We start from the raw sequence: 21,724 nt of genomic DNA, 5'->3' as shown, positions 1-21,724 counted from the left end.
GTGTCCTTTCTGCCGTATTTACATCACCAAAATTTCGGGCTTCAGCCCTTCATGAAGGCGTGGAAAAATGTTGGCAGGTGCCCCAACAAGTAAAGTGGCAGCTGTTAAAAGATACAAGCCTAAACATGTTAAAGACAATGGTTGAGGGGCATCAATTAGGTTTTTCAGCACTGTGAAAAAAAACCCAACCTCTCGGGCAATACCAACAAGGGTCGGCGCTAGGCGAATGCACCTCTATGGCGCTTCGGCTGCACCGCGCGTGTGCGGCTGGCGGACGGCATACGTGATGACGACACGGGGCAGCGTGCCGGCGGGCGTGCGGAGCGGCCGGGCTCTGTGGCTGATGTTTATCCCCCTGTTCGACGTGGTCGGTGAGTTAAAGCCGGGTTACGGTTAACTTGACGGTAACTAGCATAACCAGCGAGGGTGCAGCGTCCTGACTCCTCCCCCCGGGCCAGTGGCACCCCCCTCCCTCATTCACCAGGGAAAGGGGGTGATGCTGGTCACTGGTAACCTGCTGGTTAGGTACTAGTTAAGCACTAACTAGGTTGGTTAGCACCGTTGGGTCGGTCTTTATTGAGGATTGGGTGGGGGTGAAACATCGGGCCTCGAGTAGTCACCCTCCTCGGAGCCTGAGCCTGGGCCCTGGGGAAGGTTAGAGATCCGACCTCCTCACCCCCACCCCCTCCCCATCCAGTGGTGTGGGGGGCACCCTCTCCTCACTCTCCCAATCCAGGGGTGGAGAGTACCCCCTCCTTTCACCCCCCACTATCCAGGGCTGGGCAGCACCCCTTCCTTTCCCTCCCCCCCCCCCTCCATCCAGGGGTAGGGAGCACCCCGTCCCTCTTCCTCCCCACCCATGGGAGAAGCCTCACCCTCCTCATCCCCTCCATGCATCCCATGCTCTCACTGGTCTTCACCCTGCAATGGCAGCAATTAATTGTGGAGTTTTTAACGTAACTCTTTATTTGCTTCTGATCATTTAAACCCTAGGCAGTGTAGACCAGTCTGGCCATTCATTCCACTTTTATCCCTGCCTTCCTTCTCCCCCTCCCTGCCATTGAGCAGGCTTACTCCAAGTTGAAGTAAATGACGAAGATCTTTAGACACTGTGGCTGTGGAATTGAGTCTGGGTGAATACATGGTCGTTGGAACTTGAAAGTAGCAGGGGTGACAGATGGGGAGCAGTGAGAGAGAATCCCACAGAACCTTGATGAAGGGCTCAAGCCGAAACGTCGCTTACTGTTCTGTATCTTTACATAAAGGACATTGTTTGACCTGCTGAGTTTCTGCACAATTTTGTGTTTTTACTCCCCACCCCCCCCCCCCCCCCCCCAAGTTGATGTGTACAACCTGGTTAAAAACTGAGAAATGCTGGAGGATCTCAGCAAGTCCTTGTGAGGACTTTGCTCCTTGACCGTAAGATGTAGGAGCAGGAGGTGCGTCAATTGCTGCAGAGCGTCGGATTGGAGGTCGATCCACGGGGCCGTAAAAGCGGCAGAGAGAATCAGTGGGATTTTCCGTCAACGTGATCTACTGGGATCGTTGCCTGAAGAGGGGGTGCGAAATCATCGAGGACTCCCTTCCACGTCGCACGGCATCTTTCAGCTGCTCCCGTTGGGGAAGAGATACAGGAGGATCAGAGCCAGCACCACCAGGCTGAGGAACAGCTTCTTCCCACGGGTAGTGAGAATACTGAACGACCAAAGGAACTGCCCGCACTGACTACACTGAGGCTAGAACATAAGGAACAGGAGCAGGAGTCGGCCATTCGGCCCGTTGAGCCTGCTCCGTCATTCAATGAGATCGTGGCTGATCTGATGATCGGCTCATCTCCACTGACCTGCCTTTTCACCATATCCCTTCATTCCCCAACGATATTAAATATATTTACTGAGGTCGTCTCCACTGCTTCAATGGGCAGCAAATTCCACAGATTCCCCACCCTCTGGGAAAAGCAGATCCTCCTCATCCCCGTCCTAAATCCCCTACCCTTAATCTGGGGGCTATGTTCCCTAGTTCTGGTCTCCCCCACCAATGGAAACAACTTACCTTGATGCCTTTCATAATTTTATAAATTTCTATAAGATGCCCTCTAATTCTTCTAAATTCCAGTGAGTTCAGTCGCAGATGACTCACACTAGGCTAACCCATTCACCCTGGAATCAACCTGGTGAACCTCCTCTGCACCGCCTCCAAAGCCAGTACATCCACCCTCAAGGAAGGAGACCAGACTGCACACAGGGCTCCAGATATGGCCTCGCCAGGACCGTGTACGGTTGCAGCAGGACCTTCCCTGCTCCTAAATTCAACCCCTCTGGCAATCAAGGCCAACATTCCATTTACGTTTTCAATAGCCTGCTGCACCTGTAAACCAACCTACTCTTAAATATTGACAAGGAACCGGTCTCAACTACTTCCTGTGGCAAAAATTCCACAAATCTACCACCCTCTGAGAGAAGAAATTTTTCCTCATCTCATTCCTAAAAATCTTTCCCCTTATCCTTAAACTGTGACCCCTGATTCTAGTTTTTCCCAGAACCGATCTGCGTCTAGTTCGTCTAATCTCTTAAGAATTTTATATGTTTCTATAAGATCTCCCCCCCTTCAATCTTCTAAATTCCAGAGAATACGAGCCTAGTCTATCCAACCTTTCTTCACATTTAAGTCCTTCCATCCCTGGTATCATTCTAGTGAATCTTTTCTGCACCCCCTCCATGGCAAGGATGTCCTTTTTTCTGTTTTTGCTACAATCATGGCGTCTGCAGACTTTAGTGTCTTAATGTGTCGCCAGTAGTTGGTGACAGGAATCATCAGCCTGAAGCCTGCAGTAACATTTGTGAGTTTTCCAGTATTGGCTTCAGGTGCTAGTCCTCAAGGTAAGCTCCGGGATGGAGTTGATGTGTAGGGGATGCGGGGAATACCCTGCTTATTTGTGGATGATCCCGTCTCTCGTGCACTCTCCCCTCCACGCTGAAAGGTCTTGTGTTTACAATAGAACCATAGAACATTACTGCACAGAAACAGGACACTTCAGCCCTTCTAGTCTCTACTGAACCTTTTTTTTTGTCCCGTCCCACTGACCTGCACCTAGTCGCCCTCCATACCTCTCCAATCCATGGACCTGTCCAAATTCTACTTAAATTTAAAATTGAGCCTGCATTCATCACTTCAGCTTGTCCACACTCCCATCGCTCTCTGTGTGAAGTTCCCCCTAAACCTTTCCCCTTTCACCCTTAACCCATGTCCTGATTTGTATCTTACTGACCCTCAGTCGAAAAAGTCTACCTACATGTACTCTGTCCCCCTCATCATTTTAAATACCTTGATCAAATCTCCCCTCATTCCTCTACGTTCCAGACAATAAAGTCCAAACCTATTTAACCTTTCCCTGTAGCTCAGCTCCTGGAGTCCCGCCAACTTCCTAGTAAATCTTCTCTGCCCTCTTTCTGTCTTAACGATATCTTTCCTGTGGTTAGGTGACCAAAGCTGCAAAAAATGCTCTAAGTTTGGCCTCACCGATGTGCCTTTCACAATCCCATGAATATCCTACAGAGCTTCAGAATCAGCTTCAGAGTATAGACTTCATTGGAAGTACAGCAACCAGTTTGTGCATATCAAACACCAGCAATATAAAAAATATTGTAAGAGGGGGAAATCCTAGCATATTTCTCATTTTTCCATTTAACAAAATCCTTTGTATAGATGCAGCACAGGCAATCTTGTGCTGACCTATATATTCCTCCCAAAAACCCTTCTTGCTCCTATTTTTCTTTCATCCATGTGCCTGACTAAGAGTTTCTTAAATACCCACAATGTTCCAGCCTCCACCCCAGGCAAGGCATTCCAGGCACCCACAACTGCCTGTATATATAAATAAAAAAATACACACACACACACACACACACACCCCTGCTGTCTCCCCTAAACTTCCCTCCTTTCACTTTGAAGAGCTGTCCTCTGGTGTACGTTGTTCCTAACAATGTGACGTTTAGCATTTAGACAAGATAGGATTTGTACAGACTCCCTGAGAGACCTTGGGATACAGGTGCAAACCTCCATGGAAATGACGACGCATCTGGGCTGGGTGGTCATTGGGTAGAGATTGGGGTTCAAAAGTGGAGACTTTTAAGATTCAGCTGTGCAAGGAGTAGGCGAGACCACACTGAGAGTACAGGGTGCAGTTCTGGTCACCCATCTATCGGAAGGACATTGATACATCGGAAGGGGTGCAGAGGAGATTCACCAAGGTGATGCTTTGACTGGAGTAGTTGAGCTACTGGAAGAGGTGAGCTCGGCTGAATCTTTATACCCTAGTGCACATGAGGGACCTTATAGGCCAGCCACTTTCAGCCCTTTTTTCAGCTATGGCCATCCCCCGCAAGGACTGGCCCCCTTCCCTGTGAGGCAGTCAAATTTTGGTTCCTTGTATACTTTCTCCCCTACGTAAAAAGCACAAAAAACATTTATGTTGCGTGAGGTGAAAAGAAAACAAGGCTTTTACTTAAACGTACAGTGTCCCCAGGGCCCCTGATGAGAATAGCTGTTATAGACGTTTATAAAATCATTAGGGGCATGTTTGAAATGAATGCACATAGTCTTTCTCCCAGGATAGACGATTCTAGAGCTCAAAAGCAGGGGTTTAAGGGCATGTTTTCATTCAGAGTGAGGCCATATGATCTTGCAGAGGAAACTAGAAGTGGTAACAATTTTGACATTCATCATACATTTAGATATATTTATGGATAGGAAAGACTTAAAAGGAGATTGTCCAAATGCAGGCAAATGGTGCTAATTCAGGATTCTTTTAGATATTCAAGCTATCCCAGTGCCAGGGACCTGGGTTCGAATCCGGCGCTGTCTTTAAGGAGTGTGGGCATTCTCCTCTGTCTGCATGGATTTCCCCTGAATGCTCTGGTTTCCTCCCAGCCTTAAACATTTTATAGGTTAATTGGTGTATGTGAGGTGCATGGGCTGGAAGTATCAACTTGGTTAACATATTTGATCGAGCACCTGCCGACATTTTGCTCTTCCCTCAATGAAACATTGGTCATGTATCTTTATCTTTGCTATATAAAGTATACTGACCTGCTAAATTTCCCCACCGTTGTGATTTTACTTCTACCATGGCGTCTGCAGACTTTTGTGTTTTGCTCGTGGTCCATGGTTGAGTTGGGCTTTAGGGCCTGTATCATGGTGTGCAACTGTAACTCGATGTGCTGACTGGGCTATGTCAGACATGTAGGATTTTGTGTTCCATGTTCCTGAAGCCACAATTTTTCCTCTTGCCTCTTGGTAAAGAAGCATAGGCCTCTGGCTTCGGTGCTGCACATTGCGGTTGGTTCCTCCCTCTGGCTGTTCGCCCTTGACAGGCATTGCTGGCCCTTCTTGGCAGCCGCCTTCCATTCAAGTATGTTTTGCAGTGGTGATCGTGGGGTAAGACTTGAGAATTGGGATGTCGTCTGGGGAGCTAATCTGTGAAGTCAGTGACCATACTGAGGGATCGATCCCATGACCTTTGTGGTCAGTGGCCGAGTACAGGGTTAATGTGGATGAACAAAGGGAGGAACAGAGGGAGTCCAAATCCATACATCTCTCAAGGTCACCATGAAGATTGATAGGAAGGTTAAGAAGGTCTATGGGATGTTGGGCTTCATTAATGGGGGATCAAGCTCAAGAGTCGAGAGGTCATGTTGCAACACTACAAATCTCTGGTGAGACCACACAGGGTATTGTGTTCATTTCTGGTCACCTCATTACAGGAAGGATGGACGAGTGCAGAGGAGATTGGAAAATAAGTCTTATGAGGCAAGGTTAACAGAGCTGGGACTGTTTTCTTTGCAGTGGATGAAGGAGACAATAGAGGTCTACAAGATTCTGAAGGGCAGAGATAGGGTGGACAGCCAGCACCTGTTTCCCACAGCGGGAATATCAAATACCAGGGGACATGTACAAAGTGAAGGGAAGGAAGTTTAGGGGAGACATCAGGGGTAAGCTTTTTTACACAGAGTTGTGGATGCCTGGAATGCATTGGCAGGGGTGGTGGTGGAGGCTGGAACAATAGGGCATTTAAGAGACTCTTAGACAGGTACATGGATAGAAGAAAAATAGAGGGATACGGGATAGGGAGGGTTTAGTTTATTTTTGTTAGGAATATATGGGTAGGCATGTCAACGGCCGAAGGGCCTGTAATGGGCTGTAAGGTTCTAATGTTGATCGATGCAGAGGGAAACCTGATGACAAGAACATTTTTCTTAGGCAAGTTACAGATGGATGACATTAAGATGCAGAACAGCTGTGATAAGTGACCGAACGGGATAGAGGAGCTAAATGGCTTCCTCTTGTCTCTTTATAGATATCACAAAAGATCCTATTTGCCATGTGGAAACGTGGCAGATAGTGTTATTTTTAAAGATTGTGAAAAATGTTCAGTGAATCTATTTCATGCATGCTTGAACATGCAATGCAGTTGGCAGACAGAATTGAATTAGATTGCTTGTGCTTGGTATCAGCACACTGCTGCAGGGGTTGTCTCCCAAACGGGATTCAAAAGAATTCCCAAACATTCCACGAGGGCAATGGGCGTGCAAAATGTTGCCTGCGAGGGAACTCACTTTGCAACCTTAGATGGACAAGGAGCACTGGTACTTCCTAGAAGCAGCTCAAATGTTGAGAGGCCCATACAGAGTAGATGTAGCAAAGTTGTTTCCCATGGTAGGGGAGTGTCAGGCCAAAGGGCACAACTTCAGGATTGAAGGGCGCCATTTACAACAGAGATGCAGGGGAATTATTTTAGCCAGAGAGCGGTGATCTTCTCTACCATGAACGGCTGTGGAAGCCAGATCATTGTGGCATTTAAGGCAGAAGTTGATGGCTATCTGAATCATCAGGGAATCGAGGGTCACAGAGAGAAGACCGGGGAGTGGGGCTGAGCGGGAGATTAGATCAGTTCATGATGGAATGGCGGAGCGGACTCGATGGGCACTGTTCCCTCTAAGCGCGCACATGTTTTGCAACCAGTGGACAGAGGAGAATTCTTCTTTGGCTTGGCTTCGCGGACGAAGATTTATGGAGGGGGTAAAAAGTCCACGTCAGCTGCAGGCTCGTTTGTGGCTGACAAGTCCGATGCGGGACAGGCAGACACGATTGCAGCGGTTGCAGGGGAAAATTGGTTGGTTGGGGTTGGGTGTTGGGTTTTTCCTCCTTTGCCTTTTGTCAGTGAGGTGGGCTCTGCGGTCTTCTTCAAAGGAGGTTGCTGCCCGCCAAACTGTGAGGCGCCAAGATGCACGGTTTGAGGCGTTATCAGCCCACTGGCGGTGGTCAATGTGGCAGGCACCAAGAGATTTCTTTAGGCAGTCCTTGTACCTTTTCTTTGGTGCACCTCTGTCACGGTGGCCAGTGGAGAGCTCGCCATATAACACGATCTTGGGAAGGCGATGGTCCTCCATTCTGGAGACGTGACCCATCCAGCGCAGCTGGAGAGGAGAATTAATGTGCACACAAAAGGTTAGTTACCTAAAAGAATGTTGTAATTAATAATTATACTTATTGAAAATAATCTCTTAACTAACTGTTTCTGTTAACTAGTTAGTTGGTTAAATGAATAGTTAATCAAAATTGTATGATATTAAAACCTGCCAGTACAGTTTTATTAGTCATGAGAGATAGGCTGTGCCAAAATGATCTTGAAACAATGTCAAGTTTACATTTGCACAAGCATTCAGTGCGTATATGCTTTTGTCACAGGGAAAAAAGTGTACAACGTAAGAGTTTTGTGCACACTGACTACTAAAAATTAGAGGGAACATTGTTGATGGGCCGAGTGGCAGCCTCCTGCTCATATGGATTGATCTTGAATCCTCCAGAAACCTCTGCCACCCTTGACACAACAGACTGGATGTTCTCTGGATCCCAAGCAGTGGCTTGGGATGTTTGACTGCATTGCAGGGAATTAGGAGGTCCCCAGTCATTTCCGTATTACTTGTAGTTTAACAGGAAAGGTCGTAGCAGAGAGATAGATGCAGTGCTTTGGCACATGGATCACAGTTAATTGAGTATAGTGGAAGAGTGAGCGATGAGAGAATAATTAAAGTCATAACAATAAACCAACCTCGAAGTCTGTGGGAGGACTGGGCAAAGAACGAGGCCATTCAGCCCATTGTGCATACTCTGGGTCTTGGAAATGGTTATCCAGTCCCAACAGTCCTGCATGATAGTGGAATTTAAGTGAATATGTAATCCTTCTAGTCAGTGCATTCTGGGTCAGAGCTTTACTCTCAGCTGGGATACAAAAAGATAAAACTCCAATTACACTGATTTTTTTAAAAATATGGGCTCCTGAAATTCCTTTTATTCAATTAATTCAAGAGCAGCTGATGTGCATAGAAAGGCCCCAGTGTGCTGAATGTGAAATAACATCCAAACTCAAGAGTTTGACCTGAACCCAAACCATTATGACCATCTAATTAAATTCCAATGAACTAACCTCCAATTTCCATTAAAACCCTCTCCTGAAACACTCCAGCTCCCCACCCCCTTTCCTTCCCTGTCATATCGAGGGGTACCCTCTCCCCCGGCACTTCTCTGCTTTTTTGCTCTTCTACCCTCCCACCTGTATCCACCTGAAACCTCTTGCTTGTTAGCCTGCGGTCCTGCCCTGTCCTCTCTCCTCTTCTCATCCCCCCATCTTTTTATTGAGGCGCCTGCCTGATTTTGCTTGGCATCTGTGGCCTAATGCCCTGCCAAACCAAGCCTCCCACAAATTGGAAAAAAAACACCTAATTTTATGACTGGCCACTCTCCAAGCAGATGGCATTAACATTGACCTCCGGTTTCTGTTAGCCCCCCTCCCCTCATCCTTCCTGCTGTCTCCTTTATAACCAACGCTTGTTTTCTCTCTCTTCCCCCATCCCTATCCCCCTCCATCTCCTACCCCCTTCGGTTTCCAGAGAGCTAACGCCTCCCCATCACTCCACAGCTTTTTTTTTCTCTTCCCTCCCACCCATATCCACCTGTGACAACTTGCCTGTGGGATTGTACTACCGCCCTTCCCACCACCATTTTTTTCAGGTGCCTGTCTGTGTTTTGAAGGGTTCAGGCCGACATGTCAGTGATATAGCTTTGTCTCAGAAGGAATGCTGTTTGACATGAATTTCTCCAAGACCTTTGTGTATTGGTTAAAGACCAGTTTTACTTCCACATGCATAGCACTGAGAATCATCTGCCTCGGGCCTTTGTGCTGAAACCTCATCCTTGGCATTATTATTTGCAGACCAGAGTGTTCCAATGTTGTCTTGACCAGTCTCTCACCTTCCATCTTTGGTAAGGTAAGGTTCTTCTCATTCAAATCTCTGCATCCTGTGCCCCCGCCCCCCGCAGAGTGTCCATTGGTGTTCACCATGTGTCTCCCTGTTCCTGTTTGGATACTAATCCTGCAAGGGCTCTGTTTCAATGTTCTGATCACCTCAATTTTTTTTTAACCCCTTCCCAATCTCCATACGTCCGCGAGACCCTCAACCCTCCATACCTCCTTGTCAGGCTCCGAGCTCATCCAATATCACTCGATGACAAATTGGGGATTATGGTAGACAACCTCAAGCTGAACTCAAAACGTAATTTCAGATTTGCTGTATCATATAGAAAGTAGAAGAGACATAGAGACAAATACATTTTTATTGAGAATTTAGCACATTTAATCGCATCACGATGCTGAACCAAGCTCTCAGATTGACTACACATGTTGCACAGCAAATGTGAGGAGCCCAGGGTTTGTCTTGGTCACCAATTTTACACCCAAAGTAGAGCTCATAGACTTAATAAGTGCAGTTATGCTGTGTCTTTGAGCCTTAAGCATATACTCGCCACAAATGTAACAGAATGTATCGTAGCTGCTGTGACATTGATGATTCATTTCTGCTGTGTTGAATCCTCCTGAAGACAATAAATGCTGTTGTTAAGTGCACTCACTGTGCTATGGCTGAAGAACATGAGCATTGACATAATGAATGTAATGCACAGCATCTGTATATGTGAGCTTCTTTTATAGCCTGTCTGCATCTATCCTCACTAAGCATGTCCAGGCCTAAGACAACATTTGCATGCTTGGACTGACCAAAACAGTTTGCTTCGTGGGCAATATACCAGTAGACTTAAAATATGACAGAAATCACAAAAATAAGCTATATCTAAAAAATGATGTGTGAAAGGAAAATTTTAATGTGATTTTCATGATCAGCAGCTCAAATTCCATAAAATACAGTGTTACGAGCCCAGAGGACCCCAAACCCCAGCAGCAATAGATATTCACCAAGACAAGTGGTTACTTAAACAAAAGTTGCTTTTAATTATCTTGAAATATGAAACTAGAATCAAACTTTAACTTATCATTATTAACTTACTTAACCCCCTTCTAATTCTAAGTGCATGTGTTTGTAATGTGTGTGTAAGTTCAGAAAAGTTATTTGGTTCTCAGTCCAATCTCACTTCTTATTCCTCCAAGTTCACTGGTTGCAAGCAATTCTTATACTGTGCACAGAATTTAACATTTAAAAAGTTCACCAGGCTTTGGTGCTTGTAAGGTAAATGGTTACCCGCTCAGGAATGTTCTTGTCGGTTTTCAGAGAGAGATTTGTTGCTCCACAACTGATGTACTTCCATCAGCCACTCCAATGTCTTGCTGACAAGTGAAACATTATACAGCCAGTCCTCTCCTCTTGCATGAACCACAAGGGCTTTGACCAGGCCGTCTTCCAAAATGGGGCATTTTACAAGCTTGCGAGCTTGTCCTGTTCCAGTCCCAGCTGCTGTGTGCTGGCTATAACACTGTACAAGTGATCTCTCTCTCTCTCTCTCTCTCTCTCTCACTCTCAGAGAAAGCCTATTTGACTCTCTGCTTGCAAAACCACATGACCCTCTTAATGCAAGCTCTCCTCCAGACAAAATGCAGCTCCAACAAGCTCTTTCATCTATTGCCTTTTGTAAACAACAATCCATTAGTGAAGTCTCTTGAGCTCTCTTCAAAGCTCTTGTAAAAGCTCTGAGGCCCCGATATGTCTAGCATTGGGCAGAGCTCCAGTATTTCAAATAAGATCTGTTTTAAAGTGTTTGTATGTAACCTACTCTAACAAACCTTTCCCAGTTTATCTACCAAAAACATATCTATATACTCTGTTACAACAGCCAAACGTGTTCAGGAAGCAAAATCATCGTGTCCAGTGTATTTTGAGTATACGTGTTCTCAGTCAGCTGGACCCTAATCTCTGGAATTCTCTGCGCTAAACTTTACCTCATAGATGCCTCTGCTGAGGTTGGGCTGACCTGTCCAATATCTCCTTATGTGATTTAGTGTCAAATTTTGTTTGATGATTAGCAGTTGTGATAAGCCTTGTCACAAGTTGTGATTGGAATAAACCACTTACCAGTTTGCTTATCATTTACAAAGACTTCTCAGTGTAGTTTGCTGATGAAAAATCTGCTTTCTCTTCTTGTTATTGAACTCGTTGCCAAAAACAGAAAGTTTCTTATCATTCTGTACTTGCATGTTCTTCAGTTAAATATTCTTTAAATTGGAGGTGGCCAAGCATTTTGGTTGTGGCCAACGTGCACAAAAGAAATAAAGAGTCACAGGCAAAACATTATTAAGACGGACAGTGTTTAAGACTGTGACATTGAAAATTCATTTTCTATCAAAATAACTATACATCACTGAACAGTTTAACTGTTGACATTACAGTAGTTTATTGACACGCCTATTTATTTATTTATTTATTGTCAGATTACATACATGACATCATATACAACCCAGAGATTGTTTTTACTGCGAGCAAGGCAGAATTACACTAATCAGTAGTATTTAAAAGAACTGTACACAGCGTACACATGTAAACAAATAAAGTAAACAAACTGGAATAAAGAGAGGAAAAAAAATCAAAAGTGCAAATATAGAGTCCTTAAATGTTTCCTGTCTTGGGGGACCCAACACACTAAGGAAATTGTGAAGAAAGCACGTCAGCGCCTCTACTTCCTCAGGAGTTTGAAGAGGTTTGGTAATGGTATCGGAAACTGGCAAATTTCTACAGATGTGTGGTGGGAAATGTGCTGACGTGCTTCATCACAGTCTGGTTTGGGGACACCAATACCGCCCGAGCAGAAAGCCCTGCAAAAGGTAGTAAACACATTCCAGGACACCACAGACAAAACCCTCCCCACCATCGAGAACATTACAGGGAAAGCTGCTATCAGAGAGCAGCAGGATCCCACACTACCCAGCACCTGCTCTGTTCTCGCTGCTGCCATCAGGAAAGAGGTCTCGGTACCACAAGACTCGCACCACCAGGTTCAGGAACAGCTGCTCCCCCTCCACCATCAGACTTCTCAACCACAAACTCAATCAGGGACTCATTTAAGAACTCTTACACTTTATTGTATTTTTCCTCTCTATTGTTTACATTTTATTTGTTTACATGTGTATGCTGAGTACATTTTTTAAACTACCAATAAGTGGTAATTTTGTCTGGCCCACAGGAAAAAGAATCTCAGGGTTGTTATGTGATGTCATGTATGTACTCTGACAATAAATCTGATGGGTGAAATGCTGGGTACTTCATTCACCTCTCATTAGAGTGTGTGCTTTCAGCTACATTAGCGATTTTCAAACTTTTTTCTTTCCACTCATATCCTACTTTAAGAAAATCCTGAGGCCATCGATGCTCTTTGAGTGGGAAGGGAAAGTTGAGAATCACTGCTCCAGACGCAATTGTTACTGAACTATTTCGCTTGAGAAATATTGTCATTGGCCCATTTCCTTTGGTACGATCAAAACAGTGGTTTTTAAACTTTTTCTTTCTACTCATATACCACTTAAAGTAATCCCTTACTAATCACAGAGCACCAATAGCATAGGGATTACTTAAAAAGAAAAAGTTAGTTTCTGTAAAACTCTCCTTTCTAGGGCAGAATAAATGCTCAGCTCAGTTTCATTTTTCACCCACTATTTTAATTGCAAACTGATGCAAAGGTTTGGATTTGTTTGGAAAAATTAAGATGCTATTCAAACTGTGTTCTTTGAGTAAGATGTATATATTTGATGTCTATAGAGTTGGTGTACTTTTTTTCCCTGAAGTTAGGGTTTAAAATACAACTGAAAGGGCTATGATTGAAAACAGAACATGTCAGAAAATTCAGATGAAGGGCCTTTGCTCAAAGGTGTCAGCCGCTTCCCATTCCATGGATTTTGCATTTCTGCAACTCCGAGCAGGTCACTGAAAGGAAAGCTTTGGGATTCTATTCAGATTGACAGGTATCAGAATAGGGTATCAAAGGTTATGGGGAAAAGAGCTGGGGAGAGGGAGAATGGAACAGCTCGTGATGGAATGGCAGAGTGGACTTGATGGGCCGAATAGCCTACTCCTGCCACAGAACATTTAAGGAAAGCCCTTGTGTTCTTTTCACCTCGCGTAGCATAAATATTTGTTAATTTTTTAAAATGTCATCAGTAGGAGAGATGTACGGAAGAAACCGAAATTTGACTGCTTTACAGGGAAGGGGACCCCATAAACTTTGAACAGAGTCTGAATTTAAAAAAAAGTTTGGGAATGGCTGGAATAAATAAACATGAAATAAGCGGGGAATGGAGGGGTATGTATCCTGTGCAAGCAGCAGACCTTGAGTTTAATTTGGCAAGTTCAGTGCAGACGTCAGAACCAGGCTAGAGCCAGTTCCTGTGCTCTAATATTGTATGTTTTCTGTTGGGTACCAGACCCGAATTCAGTGAAACCCCAGATATCCAGAATTCGAGCACCCGGCAAAAAAAAATGGAAAATAAATTTTTAAAATTAAATAAAAATAAAGTTATAGGGAGAAAATATGTACGTTTAAAATTGTAAATGTTCTCTGGAGTAACATGTAACGGGTTTGGTGAAGATGGGAGAAAATTTTCAGCAAGCGGAAAAATTGGTCGTGTTGTGTGAAACGGCAATGGCATCAGACAGGATGAAGAGCTGGTTGATGCCACTCGCCATTGTCTCCTATCCCTGCTTAGTAGAGTCGCTTTAAACCCGAGGAATAGGGTGGAGGGGTAATTATCTAGAATGTTATTGTTCATCTTTCAGACAGCTCTGTGGAGGGGAAGGAACCTGCAGATGCAGCGACAGTTAAATGTGTTCAAAGAACGTGACTGAAAATAAAGTAAAATGCCTTAAGGTTTATATATTCATGCAAGTGAAGTTTGTTCAGTGTAAGTACAGTGCAATATTTTTGTCTTTTAAACTGTTCTTAATGCAGGTGTAAAGTCTCAAGCAACTGGAAAATGCACTTATCCGGTATCTACCAATCCCTGTAGGTGCTTGATGACAGGGGTTTTATTGTACCATATCCCTCACCAGGTTGGCTAATTCAGCTGGGTCACTGAGACAGGAGAGGGGCTCCTTGTCCATTACCTAGTGATGAGGAAGTAATCAGATCAGCAGGAGCCGAGCTTCATTGCTCTCCTTCATAACTTTGAATTGAAATGCATTGCTGGTGTGCACTTTCAGTAATTAAATTGGTTTAATTGGTTTCATGAGAGAAATAGTCTCACATAACAAAGTTGAAGCAGCAGGAGGGGAGTGATTGTTGTTTCACTTGGGATGTCCCATGAGTAAAGAGTGCTCTTGCACGCTTGTCAGAACCTGAACACAGAGAACCAATACCCAAGGGTCTCAATGCTTCACTCAGGCACAATGTTGCAGGACAGTACTTCTACCACGACTGAACGACAGAATGTTCAGTCGCACCATCAACGTACGGTGAGTCTTGCAAAGCAACTGTGCAGTTCTTCTGCTTGTAAATGTGTCTTGGTTGGCAGAACTGCTATATTGGCATGACAGCAGAGTAGTATTAGAGCACCTTGGTGTCAAGTCAAGTTTGTTGTCATCTGTTTGTACAAGTACAACCTGAGGAAACAGTGTTCTCTGGTCCTCGGTGCAAAATACAGCCAGTCGTAACACACACACACAGGCATACAATACGTATTCAGGACATGTTTTTCATCTGTACAAATAAATATTGTTTGGTGAATATGGGAGTCTCGGAGGGTTAGTGGGTGCAGTTCCTTGTGGTCGTTCAGCATTCTCACTGCCTGTTGGAAGAAGCTGTTCCTCAGCCTTGGTGGTGTTGGCTCTTGTACTCTTCCCCGACGGGAGCAGTTGAAAGGTGCTGTTTGTGGGGGTGGGGGAGGGGGTGGAATTTATCTGTGATGTCCTGGGCTGTGTCCACTACATTTTCCAGGGCTTTATGCTCAGAGGTATTGGCCCCCACCACCACACCAGGCCGTGATGCAACCGGTCAGCACACTTTCCATTACGCATCTGTGGAAGTTTGCCAAGGTTTTCGATGTCTTACTGAACCTTTGCAAACTCCTGAGGAAGTAGAGGTGTTAAAGAGCTTTCTTCATGTTGACATTAGTGTGTTGGGTATAGGAAAGGTCCTCCGAAATAGGGACTCCCAGGAATTTAGATTCTGATCACTTCTGGTTTTCCCTGTCAGAGACTGTGATTGTTACAATGGGAAGTGTCTGAAGGAAATGTTTGTCATCGTCTTCCACATCAAAAGTGATTGTTCCGTGAAGTCAATTGAAATGGTCTGATGTTCCATCTGGATATTATCAGTTGTGAGGGAAGCCCAGTTTTATCTGATTTTTTAAAATCTCTGTGATTGAATATGGGCAATCAATCTCTTTTTTAATCCTATTTATAATGGTCGCTGAAAATAGAACCTTAAAACATTATATCACAGAAAACAGGCCCTTCTCGACTGTGCCTCCATACCCCTTTCACCCATGTACCTGTCCAAATTTTTCTTGCATCGAGTCCGCATTCACCACTTCAGCTGGCAGCTCGTTCTCTCTGTGTGAAAAGCTCCCCCTAGAACATTATAGCACAGTACAGGCCCTTCGGCCTTCAATTTTGTGCCAACCTACATGTTCCCACCAAAAAATAACTAAGCCCTTCCTGCCCTGTAACCCTTTATTGAATACTACAGGCCCTTTGTGCTGACCCAAAGATTCCTTCAAAACAGTGTTAAACTCTTCCTGCCTCATATCCCTCTATTTTTCTTTCATCTAACAGTCTCTGAAATGCCCATGTTGTTCCAGCCTCCACCACCAACCCTGGCAAGGCGTTCCAAGCACCACAACTCTGTGTATATTTTTAAAAAAACACCCCTGATGTCTCCCCTAAACTCCCTCCCTTCACTTTGTACAGACATCCTCAGGTGTTTGCTGATTTTGCCCTGGGAAACAGGCGGTGGCCTTCCACCCTATCTATACCTCTCATAATCTTGTCGACCTCCATCAAGTCTCCATCCTTCACTTCAAAGAGAAAAGTCCCAGCTCTGCTAAGCTTGACTTGTAAGACTTAATTTCCAATTCAGGCAACATCCTGGTAAATATCCTCTGCACCCCCTCCACAGCTTCCACATCCTTCCTGTAATGCAGGAGCCAGAACTGAATGCAATGCTCCCCTTAAACTTTTCCACTTTCACCCTTAACCCATGTCCTCTGGTTTGTATCTCACCAACCCTCAGTGGGAAAAGCCTACTTGCATTTGCTCATAATTTTGTTTTCTTGTATCAAATCTCCCCTGATTCTTCTATGAGCTCCCCCATTTTATTTTCCATCTCAAGCACTGTTATTCCTTAACAGCCAAGTTCCGATTCAACAACGCTGTGTAAAATTTTATTTAAATTTGTGGGTGGCACAGTTGGCTAAATGCAACGCCTTTACAATGCCAGTGATCGGGACTGGGGTTCGAGTCCCGTGCTGTCTGTAAGGAGTTTTTACGTTCTCCCTGTGTCTGCGTGGGTTTTCCCCAGGGGGTCCAATTTCCACCCACCGTTTGAAATGTACTGGGGGTTGCAAATTGGGCGCACGGACTCCTGGGTCAAAATGGTCCATTACCCTGCTGTATGTCTAAATTTAAATAATCGCTTCGGTGAAGAGCCTTGGGGTGTTTTTTTACCCCAGTTGGAACAGCTATATAAATACAAGGTGTTTAATTCTGGCCAGATACCTGGATTTCTCCTGAGGGCACAGGATTTGTGCTGCAATATTAATGTGCAGAAACCTGCCTGATACTTGGCTCCCATGTAGTTGTTATTGTGAAGTTCAGCCAGTCATCCACTGAGATATCCCAGCTGCAGCTGTGTCTCAGCAGGGAAGCCTTTAAGAGTTGGAAAAACTGTTTGTGTTTCTCCACTACCCCTGATCCCACACAGTAATTCAACATTCTCTGCACTAAAACATCCCCATGCCTCAGATGTATTGCCCAAATCGCACTGCTCAGAATTAGAATTTATTGTCATGAACGTGCTACGAAATTCGTTGTTTTGCAGAAGCATCACTGTGCAAGCATTTGTATAAACCACTTTTCAAAATAATTTAAAATAGTGCAAGAAAAAGTCAAATTGAGGCAGTGTCTGTGGTTCATTGATCATTCAGAAATCTGATGGCAGCGGGGAAGAAGTTGCCCTTGTGCCACTGAAGGCTCACCTTCAGGCTCCTGTTCCTTTTCCCCCGGTGGTAGCAGAGTGAAGAGGGCACGGCCTGGGTGGTGGAGTCCTTGAGGATAGAGGTTGCTCTCTTGAGATACCACCTCTTGTTGATTGTCCTCTATGGAGTGGAGTCTGATGCCCGTGATGTCACAGGCCGAGTTAACAACCCTCTGGGTTTTTTTTCTTGTCCTGAGCATTGGCGCCTCTGCACCAGACTGTGATGTAACTAGCCAGAATGCTCTCTACAGTCCATGTGCAGAAGTTTTCGGTGACGTACCAAATCTTCTCAAACTCTGAACCACTTTCCCTAATTCCCCAACCACTGCCCCAAAACAGCAACATTCTGGGCCAGTGCTCTGAAGCAGACACCAGTGTAGTCACATCCCCCAGAGGCCAGAAGCCTTCTGGAGAAACACCAATGGCAGCAGGAGAAAGTTTCATTTATATGGCCCATGACATGAAGGAGGCACGTCAGCATCTCTACTTCCTCGGGAGTTTGCTGAGGTTTGGTATGACATCAGAAACCCTGGCGAATTTCTACAGATATGTGTTGGAAAGTGAGCTGACCGGTTGCATCGCGGTCTGGTATGGGGACACCAATACCCCTGAGCATAAAGCCATTCCAAAGGTAGTGGACACAGCCCAGGACATCACAGGAAAAACCCTCCCACACTATTGAGAGCACCTATGGGAAAGGTTCCGTCAGAGAGCAGCAGCAATCATCAAGGATCCACACCACCCAACACCCGCTCTGTTCTCGCTGCTGCCATCAGGAAAGAGGTCTTAGTGCCACAAGACTCGCACCACCAGGTTCAGGAACAGTGGCTACCCCCTCTACCATCAGACTCAATCATAAACCCAATCAGGGACTCATTTAAGGACTCTTACTTTTGTACTTTATCAATTTTTAAAAAAATAAAAAAATAAAAAAAATTCTCTCTATTGCAGTCAGTTTGTTTACATTTCTTTATCTGTCTACGTATGTATGTTGAGTCAATTTTGTTTTGGTAATTCTGGCTGGCGTGCAGGAAAAGGAATCTCAGGGTTGTATGTGATGCTGTGTATGTCCTCTGACAATAAATCTGAATCATAAACTCAGGCGTTCCAGAGGGTTTACAATCAATAGAGTATAATTGCTGAAAAAAAGCAAACATACAGTATGATCAATGATTGCTCAAGATGCAGAAGGCTGCTGTAGATCGTAAACACAGCCAGGTTCTGGCCTCCTATCCACTGGAGACATCTTTGAGGCAAACTTTTTTTTCAAAGTTGAAAAGAGTGATTATTTAAATACCCGCAGTATTTCTTCAGAGTATGGCCTTCATAAATCAAAGTATTGAATACAGGAGTAAAAATACAATGCTAGAGAAACTCAGCAGGTCAGTGAACTTTCAATATCAGAGATAAAGATCTCCAATGTACAGGAGTTGGAATGTTATGGTAAAGTTGTACAAGACATTAGTTAAATGTTAAAATTGAGCTCGCATTCACCACTTCAGTTCCACACTCCCCCACTTCAGTTCTACACTCCCACCCCTCTCTGTGTGAACAAGTTTCCCTTAAACTTCTTCCCTTTCACACTTAACCCATGTCCCCTGGTTTGTATCTCATTTAAACCTGTGAAAAAGCGACCTACATTTACTCTGTCCTTCCCCCTCATAATATTAAATACCTTTGTCAAATCTCCCTTCAATCTCTGACGCTTCAGGGAATAAAGTCCCAACTTCTTTAACCTTTCCTTGTAACTCAAACCCTGCAAACATCCTAATAAATCTTCTCTGCATTCTTTCAATCTTACTGATATCTTTCCTGTAGTTAGGAGACCAAAATTGCACACAATACTTCAGATTTGGCCTCACCAACATCTTGTACAACTTTACCATAACATCCCAACTCAAGCCCGAAACGTTGGTTATTTACCTTTATTTGGGCAGCGCGGTTAGCACAACCCATTTACAGCGCCAGTAATCAGGACTGGGGTTCAAATCCCGCGCTGCCTGCAAGGAGTTTGACACATTCTCCCCGTGTCTGCGTGGGTTTTCTCCAGTGGTTCTGGTTTCTTCCCACCCTTCAAAACATATCGGGGGTTGTAGGTTAACTGGGTGGCATGGGCTCATGGGCCGGAAGGGCCTGTTACCATGCTGTATGTCTACATTTAAAAAAAATCTTGGCTACATAAAGTACGATGTGTGACCTGCTGAGTTTCTCAGCATTGTGTTTTTGCTGCCTACCGAGTCTCGAGAAGCAAGACTGTTAAATTAAAGAAAATTCTTGTCATGTATTTTATGTCAATAATTCTAATATATCACAATATAATATTATACATAAATAATACAGTAAATCACTTTCAAGTGCATGTAAAATTATACTCAACACCACTTTGTAAGAGAACCGACATTTAAAGGAGGTCACTAGTGTTTGCGTTACAGCAGCTGGGAACGTTTGATGCATGTTATGGTTGGTAATTTATAATATTTTGCCATTACTTGAAATTAATTGGTTGAATTTTAAATGACCAAGACTGTGTTGCATCGTAGAATGCTCACTGCACTGATCAGAGGGATGGTTGGTAAAGTCTGTTAGGGCTGAAAGCTCTCAGCAGTAAGTGCCAGACTTGGGGTAGTCTTGTACAGTGAGTACAGTGGAAATTCTTGGGGGAGGGGGAGGAGTCGTCATTTACATCCAATCGCCTTATATGCCGTCATATACAGTAATTGTATTGTGGATGGTAAGTGAGTTTGGCCAATATTATGTCAAACTGCAGAGCAAGTAACATCATCTGCTTCAGAAGCCCAGTGGTTTGAAGCTTTACTCTGGTCTCCAGAGTTGTTCCTGTCTGATTTCTCTCAGCTGATGTTTGATGATGTCACAGATGTTGTAGCAAATAGAACGATGTAACAATAGTCTCTCCCTCCCCTTGTCATTGGTGACATCATAAATGTATGAACTTTTGGATAAGAGTTGCCCGATGATGACCTTGGGTGGCCAAGACAATTCATGGTTAGTACCTTAATTGGTTTGTGGTTGCTTTTTCATGCGTCTTGCCTTGTCCAGCAACCCTCTTTCTGTCAACCAGGATCGGTTGATGCAAGTGTGCCATTTCGGGTACGGTTACCTTTGAAGCTGAAGTGAGCTCCATCCTCATTAGTTTCAATGGCTGCTCCGGCCTTAGCACAGGCTGGAAAGGAGCTTCTTTCATCTCTCTGTTCCGATCTTTAGTAGGAAGAACCAACTCAGCATTAGCTGAGTTCTAAGCAGGAGCGAGAGGGGGAGCTTGTGCGTTTAAGACCCAATTCACAGCCTTAAGTCTAAGTCACGTCAAAGTGAATTAAATTTTGAATTACAGCACGGTAACGTGCACGGTAACACAGTAACGAGCCCATGCCGCCCAAGATGCAAAACTTGAAACGGCAATGATATCGACAAGGACCCTCCATGAGAGGCTTGGTTTCACCAGGTGACCAGCACTGATGTATTTAAGAGGAAGTTGGCTAATCACATAAAGAACTCCATTGACCTACTCCGTAGAAGGTATGTTGCTCGGCGGAGATGGAAGAAGGACCCCTGGCGGAGGAGAGGGTGCCAAGAAGGTTTACGAGGATGCTGCCAGGACACGGTGGGGGGGTGGGTGGGGTGGGGCGCCTGAGCTTCAGGGAGAGGTTGAGCAGTACAGGTCTTCCTCCTGGAGACTGGCTGAAGGAGAGCCAAGTATTGGAACCAGGAGGGTTCCTGAAGGGCCTCGGGGGCTGAAAGCTTCCTGATCATGTTAGAGGTTCAGATATGGAGCTCGGTGACCAATGATTCGGACTGATGTCTGTGTGGCTGCGGAGTCTGTGGGAGCACTAGAGGCAAATCCACGGACTCTCTGCTGCTTCTCTTTCTCTGATTGGAAAGGGCACTGGGTAATTTCTGCTGATGGTGAATCTTTGCCTTACGGCAGACTAGATACAATTTAGTGTAGTATTATATCTGTTTATTACATGACAATTAAAGAATCTTGAATCTTTATTCCTTGGAGTGCAGGAGGATGAGGGATCTCATGGAGATTATAAATGAGAAGCCCAAAATGCTCCAAGTGTAAAGCTTCAACATCCCATCCCTGCTCTTGTATTCTATTCCTCTTGAAGTGAATGCCTATGGAGAAGCTGAATGGAACCTTTTGTGTGGATGAACAGAGGGATTTTGGGGAACATACATC

At 44.7% G+C, this 21,724-nt stretch overlaps 1 protein-coding gene across 5 annotated transcripts in view; it reads left to right on the top strand.

The window, feature by feature from the left end:
* Nucleotides 1-299: 299 nt before the first annotated feature.
* LOC138754895 (vigilin-like) overlaps nucleotides 300-21,724 on the top strand; it is a 107,853-nt gene continuing 86,428 nt past the window's right edge. Inside the window, exon 1 of one of the 5 annotated variants that reach the window (XM_069919852.1) lies at nucleotides 300-371. The gene's annotated coding sequence lies outside the window, so the exon portion shown is untranslated. Of the gene's footprint in view, nucleotides 372-20,351; nucleotides 20,527-20,687; nucleotides 21,058-21,724 lie in introns of those variants that run through there. The other 4 variants (XM_069919856.1, XM_069919851.1, XM_069919854.1 and 1 more) reach the window with 4 other exon arrangements.

This window comes from Narcine bancroftii, chromosome 2, assembly GCF_036971445.1.
Source record: "Narcine bancroftii isolate sNarBan1 chromosome 2, sNarBan1.hap1, whole genome shotgun sequence".
Taxonomy (NCBI): domain Eukaryota; kingdom Metazoa; phylum Chordata; class Chondrichthyes; order Torpediniformes; family Narcinidae; genus Narcine; species Narcine bancroftii.
This window is presented reverse-complemented; position numbering and strand designations above follow the sequence as displayed.